Raw genomic sequence first — 20,518 nt, forward strand, 5'->3', positions numbered from 1 at the left:
ACAACATAGACAATTATAGTCTACAGGTTTGCTTATTGATTGTCTGCTTCTCTGAGGGAATCCATCCCTTAGAAAGTGACCAGTCTACTAGATATTCTGACACTTACATACACACTTACATATTGTTCTGAATCACAGCTCTTGGGGTAGAGCAGAAGAGGTTTTGCACACATAAGAGGCACACTGAGTGATGCAACATCCTTGCTTGAGACTAAGGAAACCACTGTCCATGCCACAGAGAGAGGGGCAGGGCCACTTGGAAGGAAAATCATCTTACAGAAGTGAGAGGACATCTCTGCAGACAGCCTGCTGGCTGGGCCTCACTAGTGTCTCAGTGGGTACATGCAGTTAGGGTTGTAGGAAACAAGAAAATCCTTGAACCATCTATGATGGCTCTTTGCTTGATGTTACCAGTGTAATATTTAGTAAAAAGATTAGGTCATCTTTAGCAGCCTCTTTTTAGAGTGTAGGTCATCTTTAGCAGCCTCTTTTTAGAGTGAGCTGTAAAAATAAAAATGTGAATATTTTCTGGAAACTTTGACTCATGGTGAATTTTGCTGCATCTTTCTGAATGTATTTCAGTTGTCTATGTTAACATATCTGTTCAGTGCTACTGATGGCAACAGTGTATACTACATAGGACCTTGATATCCACATTGTACTGTAAGCAAATGCAAATGTAAAGGAGACATAACTGTCATTTTATTGCTGAAAGCATCAGTGAGGTGATCACGTGGCCTGGTGGGGTGCCAATGGAAAGTGTGATTATTTATTTAACATATCTTGTGCCATGATGGCCAGCTTTTCAGGGAAGATGGAAATGTGGCATTGTCATAGACTGACACCTGCAAGTTTTCACAAGGGATCACACTCATCACACATGCCCGCTGTGGAATAGAGTGTAGACACACCAGGAATAATAAGACATTGAAGGAGCCACAAATGCTAAAAAAACTTTAATAGTGCAAGCAACATTCCCTCAAGTGGAAGCTGGATAAGTTCATTACACCCAAATGCTGTATGTTCCTGTGGAATATACTATGTACGCTACTGCAGCTGGTCTTCACAGCAATTATATATACCATTCTAACATCCTTTTCTTACACATGGCATGCTAGCAATGTGCACGGTGTCTATACACATATACCTTATGTGACTCCTCCACTCTGGTCCAGTAATCAAGGAGTCTGAATCCTCACCACTGATACTGGAGAAGGATGTTCACTTGGAACAAAAATGGATACACCCAGTATTTCCAGATGCAGCTGCCTGCATCAAGAACAATTTCCCTTAAGAGAACACAGGGAACACACTCAGTTCGGGGTCTGGATTTCTCTATTTGTCTCTCTCCAGGTCCCCCATAAGACTCCCCACTGACCCAGACAGAGTTGAGACCTCAGTCGAATGTCTAAGCCAAGTTCTCCAACACCCTCTCTGTAAAATCAGTGCTTCGTATCCCTGCCCCAGACAGCTGACAAAAACACTCTGAGTTTCACACACACACACACACACACACACACACACACACACACACACACACACACACACACACACACACACACAGTTTGGAAAGGCTGGAACAGATTTACTAGCTATGCCACCTTTTGCCCAGACTATAAGGTAGTTATACTACCACCACCAGACACTCCAATTGTACTGAGTGATATTAAGATTAATACAAATGGTAATGTTTACCAAATAGCAAGGCTTTCAGGAGTGGCCGCAGTGTCACTGAATATATATATATATATATATATATATATATATATATATATATATATATATATATATATATATATATATATATATATAAGTATTTGGTAGCATTGTCGCCTCACAGTAAGACGTTGTCCTGTTCGATTCTCAGCTAGAGTGTCTTCTGTGTGGAGACATGCGTGCATGGGCGTACCTTCGTTGAAGGTTGTGTGTCAGGGCCGGCAACTCGGCACATAAAAATCTACTGCCAATCATTAGCGGACCGGAGTTCCGCTATGGCGATCCCTAACCGGGAAAAGCTGAAAGACACAACAACAACAACTCTCAGAGATTAAAATATTCTCTAAAACACCAGTCACAATGAAAAGTTTAAAGATATTTAATAATAAATAATAAAAGAACATTATAATACAGACTATTTCCAATAAACACCAGAGTTTCATTCACATGAAATATTAAAATAACACAGATGATTAGATTCACACAGATAAAAATTGTTTAACTAATCTCACTATATATTCTTGACTGATCTAAAGGATTACTATTCCCTGGTCACTTACTAGAGCAAGGCAAGACAAAGTAGGTGAGAGATCCTTTTTTGTCAGGTTACAAAAACAGACTGCAATGGGACTTCAGTTTCACCTAGTATTAAAATACCATTTTTAGTGATGGATTACAACAGGGGTGTCCAACCTTTTTGCTTGCTGCGGCCGCATCGAGTCAACAGAATTTGTCTTGGGGCCGCTTATAAAATATATCATATAGTTAACTGTTTCGTTGTCGCGGGCGACCAAAGTCGACCCCCTGGCTGTATTGTAGGTGAATTTGAACAATGAATAAATGTAATAAATGCCTAATATTGGCCTGAAAATTCAAATTCTCATTCTAATTCTTAAAATAACAGTTAACTCTAACATCTTAGTTTATTTGTAAAAAAAAAAAACAAAAAAAAAAAATGAACAGGTATGGAACCCTTCCATTTGCATGAGATCATTCCTCTTGATTTTGCTGGTTTCTTAAACATGTGCATGTCTTCCGTCATGTCCTTAAAGTCCATATGTCGTCCAAAGCGCTCATGTATTCTTCTGTTTCCAGTTCCATTGCAGTAAGTATTTTGCCACTACTGGGATACTGGACCTCTGCTTTTTGTCACTCTGTAGCATCAATGAAGTGCCGAATACTCTGCGGATGAAGCTGTTGCCACATTTGTTGCTGTTGCACTGCTATTTGGTGAAGCTGGTCTGAAGATGAAATAAGGTGCATCAGTGCTATTTTCATACTGAGCACCCCTTTGGAAATGCATATCTCTATCTTTGGAATCTGTCCCTGAAATTATTCAAGTCATGACTACATCTGGCACTGGTAAGATTTGTTGCTGTTGCACTGCTATCTGGTGAGACTGGTCTAAAGATGAAAGAAGGTTTATCAATGGTATTCTCAAACTGAACACCCCTTTGGAAATGCACATTTCTATCTTTGGAATATGTCCCTGAAATTATTCAAGTCATGACAACATCTGGCACTGGCAAGATTTGTTGCTGTTGCACTGCTATCTGGTGAGGCTGGTCTGAAGATGAAAGAATGTGCATCAGTGGTATTCTCAGACTGAGCACGCCTTTGGAAATGAACATTTCTATGTTTGGAATCTGTCCCTGAAATTATTCAAGTCATGACTACATCTGGCACTGGCAAGATTTGTTGCTGTTGCACTGCTATCTGGTGAGGCTGGTCTGAAGATGAAAGAAGGTGCACCAGTGGTGATGCACAGCTTGCAGGAATGATGAGACCTTTACTTCTTAAAAAATGCACAATTTGTATTTTTACATTTGTTCCACTGACTAACAGATGGTAGAACACGTTCAACTTTGGTTCATCCACTTACTTTGGAGCCACAAAGAACATGATAATATGCGACAACACACACCAGTTTCACAAGGTTCTCATACCTGCTTTTTTGCAGTTGCCTCTCTAATATGCATGAGTGCACTTTCCAGCTGACGACTTGCACAGATCCACCCAATGAGGCATAGCATCATCAGATAACTTGTACAGATCCACCCATTGAGGCATAGCATCATCAGATGACACCTTTTTGTACTTCTTCCTTAGATCACTATACGTCTCCAACTTTATTAGTAGTGGCAATGTTTATTCATGAAACTTGTTCACAAGGGTGCAGTCAGGCACAGACCTTCACAGAATTCAAACACATTGGTCATATTTCTTGTTATACTTTCTTAAAGTGTCCATATCAGGAGGTTCAGGCTGTCAAGTCAAGATTGTTCTTTTGTGTAATAAACAAACATTAGGAACATAACCTTTTTAATGTGAACACTGAGCCTGTCTTTTTGATACCAGTGTGTCTATATTGGTTTTGATAGAGGTAGTGGCGATGTGAAGAGTATTTTCAAGATTCTCATCTGAAACTTTTGTTCTGATTTTATTTTTTGTATATTTCATAAGATAAAAAAATTGCTCGCAAATGTACGTACTCCCCAACAGAGATATCATGAACAGGGCATGTTGTGAAGTGACGAATATTTTTCTTTAGGCTGGTACAACTTATAAAAGTCCAATAAAGACACTCCTGCCCCCCACATCTCAATAGCTGCATGCTGACACCTTGTATACATCTATATACCCAAGCATATACTGGGCATTAGTACAAGCAGTGGGACAAGCTGGCTACCTCGCACCAGGAAGGTCAGGTTAGCATCAGCAACTCCCTCCAATCGGCCCCACCTGACTTCTTTACTACCCAAATCAATAGCTGAACAGGGGTCATCTAGATTATAGTCAAGTCTTTATCTCTGTTTGACATAGAATTAAGCACTAACTTCACTGTTTCTTGTTGTGTGGTTTGCTTCCATTTCAGTGCTTCATTGTGTTTGTTTTTCTCATGTTGACTTAAATTGATATTCTTTCCCCACTTTGGGCCTTTCTCTAGTCTACATATTTCTTGCTTCCTTCCACAGCAACAAAAATTGTTCTATATACATCACTCAGTGTTTCTTCCTGAGTGACAGATGAGTCCACACAATGCTGACAAAACTTCACTTAAGACATACATTCTTTTGTCTTTACATTTCGAGTTGCACGTATTGCATGAACATTTTTTTTGCTTCTTTGATACTAGAGCTGATATATTCATATTATCTTCCTGACTACACCTGTTACCTAGAATTTTTTTTTTGTCAAACAAGTTTCCTGTATGTAAAATTATGCCATCCTGAAGTCTAGAACCTACAATTTGATTAGCTTGACTCTGTAGTTGAGTAAATTGTGAGACATGCTGTTTGGTGATCCTTGTTCTACATGTCTACCTACTTCCAGGTTTGAGATCTATTCTGTTTGATAATACCATGTTTGGGGCTACTCATTCCTCAAAAGTTTCAACTGCCTACTGTTAGAGTCTAAGCGTATTTCTGCCAAGCTTTTGAAAGCTGAGGCATGCAGCTGTTACTAATTCACTGCATATCATGACAATTTTTATTGTCCATTTTAAAGTGTTAGAGTAGACTTTGAAAAATGAAAAGGATTTTAAGTCATTGTAACAAAGTATAACATAAACTAAAGTAAAAAAAAGAAAAAAGAAGGAAATCTGTCACAGGACAACTACACAGCACTGAATAAAAAATGGATATGGAGTGATTAGTATATCAGAAGATATGCAGAAGTTATACTACAATGTCTGATCTAGAATGACACAGTAGAATCTTGTTAGCACAGATAATACACCTGACATTGAGTAGCCCTAAGGGCAGTGTGAACAAAACACTTGCATAAGTAAGATCAGAATTGACGATACCTGGTTGAAAACAGATAGGGCAACATTAACTTAGCAACTGGCATAAAACAACTGGAGAACTACGGAAAATGAATCATTCATTCATATCACGAAACAGTGATTGTAAAAGCACCTTCTTTCAGCTTAGACATCAGGGCAAACATCCAGTTGACAAGAAAAAATTACGCTATCTAAAACAGAGTTAGAGAAGAACAGAAAATCACAACAGTATGCTAACAATTGTCCTTTTGCTTCCAGAGCATCACTGATTCTTTAACTAACAGAGACTCAGCAGCAGTTTACACTCAAGTGGCAAGAAAGAGGTTAGGGGCAGTGGAAGCACAACAAGTCATGGACATATAGCAAAGCAGGAGGTATAAACTGCTCCAGGTCAGCTGGGGTGGTACTGAGTATGCAAAAATAATACTACAGCTATCCCAACAGAAATGTTTTAAGTTTGCATTTTATAAGCACAGTCACTGTAGAGCTGGGTTGTGGCAATCAGGACAACTATAGCTATTCAACTAGTAACAAGCAGCCAGGAAACTAGTTAAGTTCCAAGTCTAATGACTAGCCAAAATAGATTAATTACTGCCACTACAGTTGATTCACTGAGCCTACCTTTCTCAAAAAAAAAAGTTACAAAATCAATTATGTGAAGGTCTCGCAATACAAGAGATGTGCTCCTCACATCCCTGAAATATACAACAAATGCAAGATGACCTCAACTTGAACAAAGCTGCAATTTTTAGCTGTAGCGTCTGCCACTGAAAAATCCTGTTTCTCTTAAAAGTTAAATTACTTGCTCAGATTTGTCGAATCTGTTGAATCTATTCCACTAGTCTTCATGCTAACAGTGAGTGCACATCTGGCATGGGGTAGAGTCGGTAGAAAAAACAGTAAAAAAGCATAGAAACTCCACTCCAGTTACTTAGAAAAGTCTCCCAAACAACACTGGCCATATGAAGATGTTCTGTGAGGCAACAGAGGAGCTCACATCTCACAGGGTAAAGCCGCTTAAGATGGATGTGTCAATTTCCATGGAACAGTCCAGACTATATGGTACCTAAAGGTCCTACTGAGTAAATGGCAAAGGTCAGGAGAAAAAAATTAGCTGAGTGCACAAGTCACATGACACAGCCATGGTATTAGCAACTGAAAATTGATTAAAGAGAGAATACAACATGGATACAGTTGCTGAAAGCATGTAAATACATAGGACATATAGAGAAGTAATGTAAACTGCAGTGGTCATGGGTTACTTGCTAAAGTGCAAAAGCATAGATTACATGGGGTACTGTCTACACAGTAGTTCTGACAAAAAGCATAAAGTCACAAAATTAAAATCAGGCAAAAGCATTGATTAAACTCATCATGGTGATGAACAAAACATGTTCCCCTGGAAGTGGGTACCTTTAAGTGCACCAAATGAATATACAATTTATATGAAACCATGAAAACATGCAAGTGAGCAAGAATGTAATCCCTGGGCAAGCTGTGTAGATACTCAAGTTTGTCTACAGATCCAATGTGATATTTCAGGATGTATAAAGCAAATAATTATTGATTTTGTATTAGGAGGATTTTTGCATAACCAAGGTGGATCCTAAATGATAAACGTTAAGACTGCGTCTTGCAATATGCATAACATTGTTATAAATTGGTGTGTGTGTGTGTGTGTGTGTGTGTGTGTGTGTGTGTGTGTGTGTGTGTGTGTGTGTGTGTGTGTGTGAGAATGACACACATCTGCAAGCTCATATGTAGGGCATAAAGGCACAGACTTTGAGAATACATCCTTTGAATTTGCAGAGTTATATGATATATCATACACATTTAAATTAAAAAAAACCTTTTACCTGCACTTCTATGTAAGAGTACACTTGCACTACCTGTACAGCTGAAATGCTCTCCCTCTCACCTTTACATAACATGGGAACATGAGGTAATCCACTAATGACTAATTACAGAATCCTGAGGTTATTTTTTGCTCTTAAAATTATACTAATTTACCTGTTATTATATTACTTTAGTAGTCTAATAGTGGTGGGAACAGTCACTTTGATTAACTCCTGCACTAAGCATTTCTTCCTTCTAAGTACCATCTGCAGTTCTGGGAAGGGACATATCTTCGTAACTTTTTTTTTAAATATGCTTAGCCTTGGTAATACAATTTAAATTTATCATTACAATAAGTGTTGAATAGCCAGCAATTTTCTGGGATTAGCTTTATGTGGGAAACTTACAGCCTTCCATTATATCCTGAATTGCCACACCCCTAAACCCCAGTTAATCGTTAATCCCTAGCAAACTAGCACCAAATTGGCATTATTTCCTTCACAGAGACATTTAGATAAGCATATTTATAAAAAAGGAATAAAACATAAGCAAAATAGGCATAAAAAGTACTAGAAACTAGATAATTAAAACATGCTTTGATAGCATTAGTTCAGCTCCAAAGCAGGCAAATCAAATGAGAGGATAACAGCTGAACAAAATATGTAGCCTGCACTTGTAAGGAAAAGCACTTGGCAAACGGATGATTGTACTTCACTTCTATATGTTTTCCCACCTCAGCTGCAGTCTGTTATCCTGGTTATTCTGACTGTACTATCAGAATTCCATGTTGAACTACTACTGAATAATATCTGGTAGCGGCTAGATTCTATCTAGCCCCAAGAGCTATTTGGTAACAGCGACAGAAAATCTAGAGCCATTTGTAAAGCATCAAGCAAGCAAGCGGAGTTCAAAACCTCAACTAGTTATACTATGTATATAAATGTAAGTAACCCGGCAATTGGTGTCATTTTAACAGACACTTATTCACTGTTACTTAGGCATGTATATGGTGCTAATCTAATGGGTATTGTGGTGATTGCCTCAAACTGAGTTCTTGTGTTATTTTGTAAACTTTACAATGTAAAGAAAAGAGTGCATCTCACACACACACACACACACACACACACACACACACACACACACACACACACACACACACACACACACACACTTCTACATTCACGCACACAAACATTTTGCTTTCATGCATGCACTCACTCACTCACTCGCACTTGCCTATTAATGCAGTTACGGGCTGTCCCGTTGAAATCCAACAACGGCAAATCCATACCCCGTACAACCCTCTTCAGCGACACACACACTTTGCTTCTTCGGCGCGAAATAACACAGTGGCGGGAACAGATGCAATAAAAAAAAATGTGAAGGGTGATTTAGCGCATGCGGACGCCAGCATTAATACTTACAGGTCACGGGCGCGAAAAGCATATGGAAAAAAAGCGTTTACACGCAAGCGTACACTAAACTTGCAGGTAAAGGTTGCGGGCCGCATAGAAGAGCTCTGAGGGCCGCATGTGGCCCGTGTGCCGCGGGTTGGACACTACTGGATTACAGGATGATATTACCTGCATCTGGTCATCTGACTTCTGATTCCCATGCCAACCCCCTTGGCTAGAAGCTGTCAGGATTTAGCATATATGTGTCAATACTGCACACATAAAGAGCTTTGCTAAGATCTGGTGCAGTGCCTGGAAGTCATAAAGAAAACAATTTTTAATTTCTACTCTTCCAGAGTAGCAATTATTCTAAAGACAATATGGAAGGCTTCCTAGGGCTTGTTTTCCCCATACATTTTGTCTCTGATTGCAATCAGAAATGTAAGATACAATGTTTATGGCCTAAATTAAGTAATTTAATTTCTTACTATTTTTCAAAGTTAACTGGAGTTGAGCTTAACCTCTTCTCTTCTAGTGTTCTCTGTTACAGTGTAGATATTTAATCAGTTAGAATATATCCCCTTGATTCTTGTTTAAAGAATAAATTATTATATAAGGAAGCATTATATACTTTAAAGTTTGACACTTTAAGCCCTAAGGGCATGAATTCTGAATTTAACTGGAGGATTTTATTATAATGTATTGTTACTTTAACTAAAGAAGATTTGTGTTTAAGTGGTTAGGTTTATTTAATGTATGTTATTATTGTTTTATTGAACTAATTAATATGAGTATATAAGCATGTGATTTGGGTTTGTAATTTATCTTCCTTGAAGGCTTTGTGCTGAGACATCAGAAGAAGTGAATAAATTGGTTGGATTGTGCCTGGCTGGTCGTTTTATTTATTATATATCTGTTTTTGTGGTCTTCATACATGCAATTTATGGCCAGTGATCCGAATTTGGATTTATCCAGAATATTTCATGATGGTGGGCTGGATTTGCAGCATAATATGGGGAACAATGTGCCTTTACCTTCTTCCTCAGGTTTGGCAGGTTCATCTCGTGTAGAGGCTGCTATTGGATCGGGCTGCAATCCATCGGGCTTTTCCACAGTTTGGCATAAATGGAAGGTACAATGTAATGATCGACTAACTGATCCATTTTCCATGGTAGGAAGGAGATTTGCACCTACTATGGGTTCTGAGACTAAGGTAGTATGTGATTCTTTGAAAAAACTTTTATTTAAAGAGACTTCCGTATTTTTGAATATACAAATTTGTATAAATATCTTGAATTAGACATTACTCCTCGGGCTCTGAGAGCTTTTAAATATCACTCCACTCCGTTTAACATGCAAGATGAAATAGATCGTAAATGTCATCAACGATGGGTCCTTGCAGTGCATAAGTGTTCTTTAGAGAGGATGTCCATATTAGTTGAACGTGACAGGATCAAGCAGGGTGAATTACGTAAAGATATGGGCAGGATTCACGAAGCCTCCGTGTAAGAGTTATAACTCATACACGGAGGCTGCAGTTAAACGGAGTGATGTCAGCATGCTCTGCATATTAATGAGAGCATGCTGAATCACACTGAAGGCCAACACGGTCCATGTAAGACAGTAGGGGGCGTGTCCGTAGGCCAAGCCCTGTAAGCGGACACGCCCCCAGAAGAGGAAAAGTACCCAAAGGAAACACCCACGACAGAGTCCATGGAAATGTGAATAAACAGAACACAACACATGCCCCCACAGACTATGAACATAAAAGAAATATAAATGAACATGTTATAATTTTTTTTTAAACTGTAAAGATGTTTAACCGTGAGTGCGCTCGTTTGCGCGGGCGTGCCCGTAGCGCAGCTACAGTTAGCAATCAGTGGGAAAGCATATAAAAACTAAATATGCAAAATAAAGCAGGAAGCAATAGCGTAGCGGTAGAGATGCTGGCTGCAGAGCAGGCATTCATGGTTCGAGCCCCCACAACACCATTTTTTTTTGGCAAAATAAGCAGGAAACAAGTCCCTGACAAATATGTAGACATAAAACCACAGCTCATGTAAAATGTAATGAAATAGCCCATTCATATTGAAGAAATGTGAGGTAACAAAAGAATAAAAAATGCCAGATGTGCCCATAGATGAGCTACAGTTTAACAGGGTGAGTGTATCTGCCCGTAGATGAGCAGTGGTTTAACTGGTGCAAAATGAGTGCCCGTAGCTGGGCAGTGGTTTATCACGCTATATCTATGTGCCCCTAACTGAGCTGAGCATAATATGCGTGCTGATAGCCAAATGAGGCTTAAAGCAGTGTACCCCATTTGCGCGAAGCTGCGCACCGCGCAAACAAGCTAACCGACGGGCAACGTTGAGCAAGCCGTATCAAAACTGCCTTTACACAGAGACACCCCTCAGCATGTCTAGACAGTCATGAAAAATAAAAAGCAATGGCCAGGTTCGAACCCAGGATACTATACACCATAGCCAAGGCACAGAACCACTAAGCCATGACAGCAGTACCTAGAAATGCAATAATAGCTAATATATAGGAATGAATACAAACTACAGCATGACAATGCAGGTCTACTGAAGTTGATACAATTCCAAAATGGCCAATCACAGATATGTGCGGGAAAAACGGACTATATAAGCCCCATAGGCGGGAATACACAGCATAAATAATTGTAGAACAGACCTGCAGGCAGAATGTCAGGAGTAGGTGAGGGTAGTCGCTTTCGAGCACAGAGGTGGGGTGTTGAGGAGTCCAGGTACATGGCCTGGCTCCTAGTCCACAATCATGAGGCCCAACTCATGCAGGGCCAGGTCCTCTGGGGAGCATACAGGGCTGAGGCGTGGGACCAGTTGGCTCATGAACTCACCAGTGCCACAGGGATTCCAAGGACTGGTGAGCAGGTCCGTCACCACCATGCGGACCTGAAGAGACGCAAGCAGGACCAACTGAACCTTTGGATCCAGGAGGCCCAGCAAACACCCAACGCCCCACTACTGAGTAAGTAACATTTAATTATGTATGTAAAAAATTAAAATAGCTGATATTATGGAGATGTGTATTCCAATATTACTTCATTTATATTACAGCTGCAGGTGTCCATTCTGCGAACCGCAGAGCCTATGGCGATAGGCTGGTGTGGTTGCGCCACCAGGCAGGTCAGTAATCCACTACCAGTAACTGTAAATAAATATAAAAGTATGACAGTCAGCAAAAGAGTGCAGTGTAGCCAGTAAGGAATAAAATCTGCAAGTAACAGTGTGAATGTGTATGCAAGTATTGCTTGATTACAAGAGTTCCCAGCCTGTAAGTGTAAACTAAACATGAAACTGTCCAACATATATTCTGAAATAAAAATGCCCTGCCTGTAAGAAAATAGTACACAACCTGCAGCAGGCTGAAAAGTATAACTGCAGAAGATGATGAAATCACATGTGTGAAATATATCCCTGTGGAAATACTGAAACATGACAGAAGTGAGACTGCTGGAAAGGATTGCAATAACTACTGTTAAACATGTCAATAAAGCCTAGAAGTACCATCCTGAATAGTAAAATGAAAGCAAGTGAGAGAGTGTGAGAAAGTGTCATGAATCCAGCAATACAGTAGTAATAACCCCTGAATAAAGTATACTGCAGTCAAGACAGAATGAAATGCATGTGAGACTCAGAACCAAAAATCTGTTCAAAGTGTTGCTGCATGTGGAATGTGTATCCCAAAATCTGGATATGTTGCTCCCAGTCTGAAATACGCAGATAAGATGATTGTCTGATATACCAAACATCCACACTTGTCTACAGGTATATAAAGCAAAAGTAGCAAGATGATGTAGCTGAACAAAGCTTGATATGAATGTGTATGAAGACCACTAAAATGTATATTGATGTTGCAGTAACAGTCCTATCAGCAAGGTGAAATAGTTATCATATAGGACACTGTAGTTAGAACAGTAGTGTGTATATAACTGTAGCTATTAGAAATGTACAGCATATGTATTGTTATTCGAAGGTGTTAATATTACTTTCTTTACCCCACCCTATAACCACATATAACCCATTCCATGTGAAAATGGCATGTGCAATCACAATTAACATCCCTGGATGTTTGTCCTGTTGGGTCATATATATTTGCATGTCCGTTGATGCATCTGCCCTGTTCATACATCCACACCTGATGGCCTGTTGCCATCAATTATCCCTGCATGTTGTTGGACTGTGTATTTCTGTTCAAATTATGCATGTGTTATGCACGCTGTTCAATCGTGTGAATATCTGGGTGTTTGGTTAATGGGAATACTAATGCATGCTGTTACAACTAACTGTGAATGGTATTATATGTCACTAACCCAAACTGTCATGACATAATGCAAACCATAGTACGACAGGGAAGGCAGGTTCCAGCGGACCCACCTCTCCCACTACATCTGGCGAGTGCACCTGGCACTAGTGCCGAGTCCGGACCCTCCTCCGGTGGCCCTGTGCCACCTGCGGGTGGAAGCGCTGCAGGGGATGGGGCTCGCCCCCCTCTGCAAGTGTGGCTGGAGGAGATCCACCACTCACCCTCCATAGCGTCCAGACTGTGGTGCGTAGGGAGATTCGGGACTGTCCTTGAGCCCCTACGCCAGCTCGAGGCACGAGTGGCACAACTAACGGGCATGCCTGTTGCCCCGCCTACACAGCCCCAGCACAGCCCCATCCTGGGCAGTGAAGGAACAGTGGCAACTGCCTATGGGTGGGGATATCAGTTCCACTGTTGCCATCTGTGGGCTCATGGGCTCTGGATATCCAAGCCTCCGTCCCCGTCAATTGTGTAACCCCCCCACACGTGTCATACACCGCCCCTGTATGCATCTTGTTTGTCTTGTCTGTTTACCTACCCAACCTACCTCCCCAGCTGAACCGACTTCCTTCACCTGACATACCACTCTTACCTGAAAAAAAACAAAAAAAAAGGTACTCTGTACCCACAAAAAATTACGCCCATACATAGCTGCCCATTCCGCACACATGTCTGCTGGACATGGAACCTATCAATTACAATTGGCTGTACAACAAGTATTATTGTTGTCCTGACACCTCTCCCAGGGGTGGAAGGTTTCAAATGTCACACCAAATTACATACATATGCACAGCTGTTGCTGATGAAGAAATGGGCAGCTATGGGCCTTACCTACATCCCTCCTGCACATCACAAGCTTGTTTCCCTACTGTCTTACCCTCTTTGTGACCCCTTTTTCACCACTTTCCTGTCTCCCCATTTTCTTTTCTTTCAAAGAAAATAGCGTGGTGTCTTGTGAGCTAACCGCCAGTGTGCATGCGTGAGCTCCGCGCAAACCAGCGCTAGCCCAGCTACAACTGCTTAAAAGTGCCTTAGTCACTGTGATTGACAGGTCCTGTACTCAGTTCAAAAGAAAAATAAACTCCCACTGTCAGTCCCGAACCCAGGACCTTGGAAACACTAGTCTGTACAACCTACCACTAAGCCATGACTCTTATACAAAACATTGTGCTAAAATAAATATAACCTGTAAAAGTAGGGATGAATGTAAAGGGAATATAGGATGTGTAGTACACAAAGCATGTCATTTAAAATAAATGTCAAAACTACTGGATATCCATAATAGTAGTATGTGAAAAGAAACAGCCATGCTAGTTGGTAGCCTGTAGATAATAAGGTCAGTTAAAGTACATAGATATATGTATGCATATGTACATATATATATATATATATATATATATATATATATATATATATATATATATATATATATATATATAAATATATCTATATATAGTTGTAGGAGTCAATGTGCATACACACTTGCTACAGGGAACATGAAAGAGGAATGGAGAATTGTGAATATACAACACAGCCTGAAGCATGAGAGAGATACTAACCTTTACAGTCACAGAACACTGTCCACAGCATACCAGCATGGTCCCTGCCCTCACAATCTGAAAGGGCAACGCCTATCACACATACCCTTTTATAGCACTGACCTGAAATCACAGTGAGAACTGCAATCAGTACACAAATGGCTGTATGCAATTAGCAAATGCTGGCCTTCAATTGGTGCAGAGGCCATCACATGGACCTATACAGATACCTACAAAAGCATCCAGTGCTAACACTCCCCACATGCAATACATTCATTGCATTGTCTGTAAGCAGACAGAGGGAGGGCGAGAAGTGGAAGAGAGAGAGAGAGAGAGAGAGAGAGAGACAAAAATAAAAAAAAAAAAACCAGACACTGTGACTCTCTGTACCCTGAAGCTGTCAGCACTGACAGTAGCAGCAGCAAGCAGAAGCTGTGGTAACGCAACCAGCTGCGACAAACAGAAGTAATGCAAAGTAGCAGGTTAATAGTGTGCATACTGTGAACCCTCCAAATGTGTCATAGGTCTGTATCCATAGGTATGTCCATGTGATATGTTGTGTGTACGTAGTTCCAACAAAAGGGGATGACCATACATCAAATGTCAAGCAGTCATAGGCCAGGATCCTGGTAGCATGTGTCTGTGCGTTGGCCTAGCAATGGCTGTAGTGACTGCTTTGAAATGTCAGCCAGGCCCAAAAGTCAGGATCAGCCCATCCCAAAGGCACACTGGCTGGGAACAAGTGTCTGCAGGTACCTGATGTCACTGCACATGCATCCCATACTGCATAATCCCATAGCGTAGCAGACCAGGCCCATTATGCATATGATGTGGTAATTCCCAGGGTCAGTCGAGGTGCCCTCTTAGTGTTGTGGGACCACTGTTGCTGTATGCCACTGTCCAGGTACATATCCTGTAGCACGGCCAAGATAAACTATCAGTGTTACATGTGGTGGTATGTCCCCTCAGAGTGCTGGTAGCACACATCCAGGGGGACCACGAGGTCACAGTGATGCTGTGTGTTCTCCTCTGCTGAGGGCGGCCCTCACCTGGACATGTGCGATGATAGGGAGGTCACATCCAGCTGGGATAAATATCCCAAAGGTGAGGGAGAAGGAGGGGGGATATGTGCACCAAACATGTCTGCAGGAATGTTGCCAATATGCGTGTGTTTGGTGAATGTTAAGTAGGTGTGGACTAACACAGAGCATATCTGAGGCATGTGGTCCATATGTGTAACATAACTGAAGAAGGCCTTGTGGTCATCCATAGTGTTTGTGTCCATTTCCCTCCCAGAGTAGGCTGTGGCTGTTGTTATGACGGACTGTAGCGTAGTACCAGTGCTGACCACAGATGCCTACCCTTAATGTGAATGTGCTCTGTCCTGCAGTAGCCTCCTGCTATTGTTATACAATCTGCCTCTGTCTGGGGTTTGGGAGGGTGGTGTAATGGCTAAGGTGTTTGCCTTACAAACACAAGGTGTGGGGTTTGAGTCTCACAAGGGGTAACTGGCTAGGCTTAAAATGGCTCGCAAGGGCAGTTAGCTTAGTACTTAACTATGAACTATGAACTATGAACTATGGGGTCCACTGGACAGGATGCCTAACCGTTGTGCATAGGGTCTGGGTTAGACATGTGTGTGTAAGTGTCATGCAATCTGCAGCATGTCCGTGGTAAGCATTTGCAAAGGGGTCAGCAGTGTGGCTTGTGGCTTCCACTGGCCCAGTGTGCTGCATGGATACCATCCCAGTCCCAGCAAGTGAATAACTGTCTAACCACATACATATCAAAGTAGTCTACTGTGCTGGTGGTGGTGGTGGGATATGTATATCCAGGCTGAGTAACGTCTGTCCACATCACAGTAGTGGACGGTGTCCCACATACAGTACCTTGGGATGAACCCCCAGAGTGAGGTTGTGCATAGCACCTGTCAGTGTGTGCTGACCGATGGGGCATGCTACTACGTTGTGTGGAATGTGGCAGGTATTGTTGCACAGGTGTTGGCTGAGCACTGATATCTGGCCATGTACCTGTGTATCCACCACGACACACACATGCAACATATGGGAGTAGTAGTATATCACTACACATGAGTATCATGTATAGTATGTGTGCCATACATTGCTGACATGGTCTGCTGATATCCTGTCTGTGTTCTCTTCCAGGGAGATGGCGCGACAGCGTAACCCCACCTACTCTGTGGCGGAAGATGAGGAGATCCACCAGAGCCTGGTGCGGGAGTATGACATCCTGTTTTCCCGCAATAGTCAGAACCAGCAGGAGAGGGCCGCACTGTGGCAAGACCTTGTCCGTAGGGTAAATGAAATTGGCACGCATAATAGGACATATGAGCAGGTACGACATCACTGCAGTGATTTAATCCGAAGTGTCCGGCAGCGTGCATCAGATATCCACAGGCAACAGGTCACCACAGGAGGTGGTGTGGCCACACACCCCCCCCTCACCAGACTGGAGGGGCTACTCCTAAGTGTTGTGGCTCCAGCCTCAGAACACCAACAGCAGTACATCTGCATTATGATGGAGGCTGGTTCCACACAGCAGCACGACATGGAGCGTGCAGGTAATATGCCATATGTACACCTGACTGTTCTGTACACTGTATCATATGCAATATCAATGGGACAGATGTGCCCACTGACATTAATCTCATCATTTCTGCAGGTCCCTCCAGGGTTACAGAGAGACAGGCCATCCATGCTGGTGAGTGTGTTTAACATAACCTATAATAGTCCTGATAATGCTAGTAACAGTAGTGTAACTCAGTAGTGCTCTGTGTGTATACTGTAGGGTGTGCATGTGTGCATGTGTGCAGGTGTGTCAGTGCCCATGTGTGCATGTGTGCAGGTGTGCCTGTGTCCACGTGTGCATGTGTGCAGGTGTGCCTGTGTCCACGTGTGCATGTGTGCCTGTGTCCACGTGTGCATGTGTGCATGTGTGCCTGTGTCCACGTGTGCATGTGTGCATGTGTGCCTGTGTCCACGTGTGCATGTGTGCATGTGTACATGTGACCATGGGTGCATGTGTGCATGTGTGCATGTGAACATGTGTGCATGTGTCCATTTGTGCATGTGTCCACGTGTGCATGTGTGCATGTGTCCACGTGTGCATGTGTGCATGTGTGCATGTGTGCCTGTGTGCATGTGTGCATGTGTGCCTGTGTGCATGTGTCCATGTGTGCATGTGTGTATAAGTGCATCACTGGTAACAATGTCTGGAGAATGTAAACTGTGTTTCCTGTCTTCTGCTAGTGAAAATCTTAATTTAAATGCTCAAGACGTTCACCATGCAGACAAGGACTATGACAATGCTTCCTTAAAAGATTTAATTTTCTCCATGGAAAAGAGACTTTTTAAATTCAAAAGTCTAGAAATTGATATTGCTTATTTAAAACAATGTATCGAGTTAAAGATTGTGCCACAAGGGCTAAGAATTTTCAAGTTTCCTTTTGGCATTGAATATTCAGAAGATATTATGACTGATTTTTGTGACTATTTTAATGAAATTGGTTTGGGTCTTTTAAGAAAAACTGTACACTATTATGAAGTCCAAAAAGAACATGTTTTCAAGCATGTACAGAGTTTGGACAACATAATTAGAAATGATTTAGTATTTTCTCATTATAGTACTATATATTTTAAAATGTTGGATAGAGTTGAAAATAGATGCTTTAACATTTTTCAAAAGAAAAAAAGAAAAATTATTAGGGATCAGAAAAATTATCAGGACAATGCGGTATATATTAAGAAGAACCACAAATTACCTTATACCTCATCTAACAGAAATAAGTTTGTGTATAAACAACAACATAGACATGATAGCGTTGGTTTTCCACAAAGATTCTCACCCACTTCTAGGGACCAGTATGTAGGGCAGACGGATGAATGGGTGGAGGAAGGAATGGATATACATAATTTGGATGAAAGGGATTTTCCCACTCTCAGGCGCTCTGAGAGACTGGCACAGCATTACAACAAGAAAGGGGAGTACAACAGAACATACTATCCCCAGAAAAAGAATCAGTTTTCCCATCACATGAATGCATTTTAGAGTTAAACAATTCTATTTGCTCTATTGCACCAGAAGAAAACATAGTATTCAAGAGAGATGGGTTTACCATCTACAATTATTCAGATTTAGTCATTACTGATGATTATTTCAACCTTTTTTCAAAGGGTATTAAGTTTATTCCAACCCACAGTGGTGACCTTGTAGAAAGTATAGAAGCTCTGAAGCTGTTTGTGAGAAAATTAAATTTAAAGATACTTTTTGAACCATTGCAGGACAATGTCGCAAATCATACAGAAACGGCTGACAAAATAAAAAAGAAGAGTATTTATAACCCACCCTTGCACCCCCTACTGGAAACCTATGAAAAATTAGTTATGGAAGACATATACAATGAATTTAAACAGAATCGGAGGTTTGAATATTGGAACCTCACTAAGAATGAATCTAATCTTTTATGTGATCTCAGGAATGATCACAGTATTCGTATTATGGTTCCAGACAAAGGTGGGGGAATTGCTATTTTTAAAAGTGAGGATTATTCTAATGCTATGAAAAAACTTTTGGTTGATGAAAATACTTATTGTCACACTTTCAAAAACCAAATCAATATTTCATATTCTAGAATTAACAGTCACTTGGAGGAATATTTACTAGTAGGGAGAATTAGTCCTAGTGAATATGATTTTCTTTTTACAAAATTTCCTAGAATTCCGGTATTTTTTGGAATACCAAAAATACATAAGGATATTTCTAGGCCTCCATTTAGACCCATTGTGGCAGCTAAGGGATCGAAAACACATTCATTATCTGTGTTCATTGATTCTTACATACAACATGTGGTTCAAAAGACCTCCCATTTGTTAAAAGATTCCTGGGAATTTTTAAAAAGTATCAAACAGGATTTATTTCATGATGACATCCTATTTCTAACTATAGACGTAATAGACTTGTTTACATGTATTCCCAAAGATGAAGGGATGAATCTGTTTGAAGAAGTACTTTTTAAATACTCGGACCTTGAGAACGACAAAATATTACTAATATGTGAATTGATGAATATAGTTCTTGAAAACAATTTTCTATGTTTTGAAGGGGAATTCTACCAACAAGTCACTGGCGTTCCCATGGATGCTACCTGTTCACCAGTGTATTCTAACTTGGTCCTACTGGGTTGGGAAACACAGTTTGTATTTAATGGTCCATTTTGGCCCCATATTAAATTATATCTCCGATACTTGGATGATATTTTTATTTTATGGGGGGGATGTGAAGAGGAAATTATTAATTTCATAAATCACATCAACAACAGCACCACCTTTCTCTCTTTTACCTTCCAGTACAACAACATGAACATTAATTACCTTGACACTTGCATCTATAAAGATACATCTAATAGACAGTTCAAATCGAAAATATTTAGAAAGAAAACATTCTGCAATGCTTATTTACATTTTGATAGTTGTCATCCCACATCACAAAAAGTTAGTATAATTAAAGGGCAAGCTATTCGAACTGCCAGGATGACTTCGCATATAGAAGATCTGGAAGCAGAATTCACTGTGTTAAGGGAAATGTTTTTAGAGAGGGGGTACCCTTTAGACTTGATCAATTCTACTTTACAAAATGTATACCAACAATGGGGTAAAAAATACATTCCCCTATTAGGTTCTTTCGAAAGCAATACAATTGATAGGGTGAACACACATGATTTTCACACTACTTGTGTTTTAACACACAACACAAGAACCCCTGCTATTAAAAATATTTTCCAAAGAAATTGGAATATTTTTAGAACAAATGATGGTATACACAAGAAGTTGGGCAATACACCCAGATTTGTTAACAAAGTGGGCTTCAACATGAAACAACTT

The sequence above is a fragment of the Protopterus annectens genome, chromosome 8.part0 (assembly GCF_019279795.1).
Source record: "Protopterus annectens isolate FY-2018-M chromosome 8.part0, PAN1.0, whole genome shotgun sequence".
Lineage (NCBI taxonomy): Eukaryota > Metazoa > Chordata > Ceratodontiformes > Protopteridae > Protopterus > Protopterus annectens.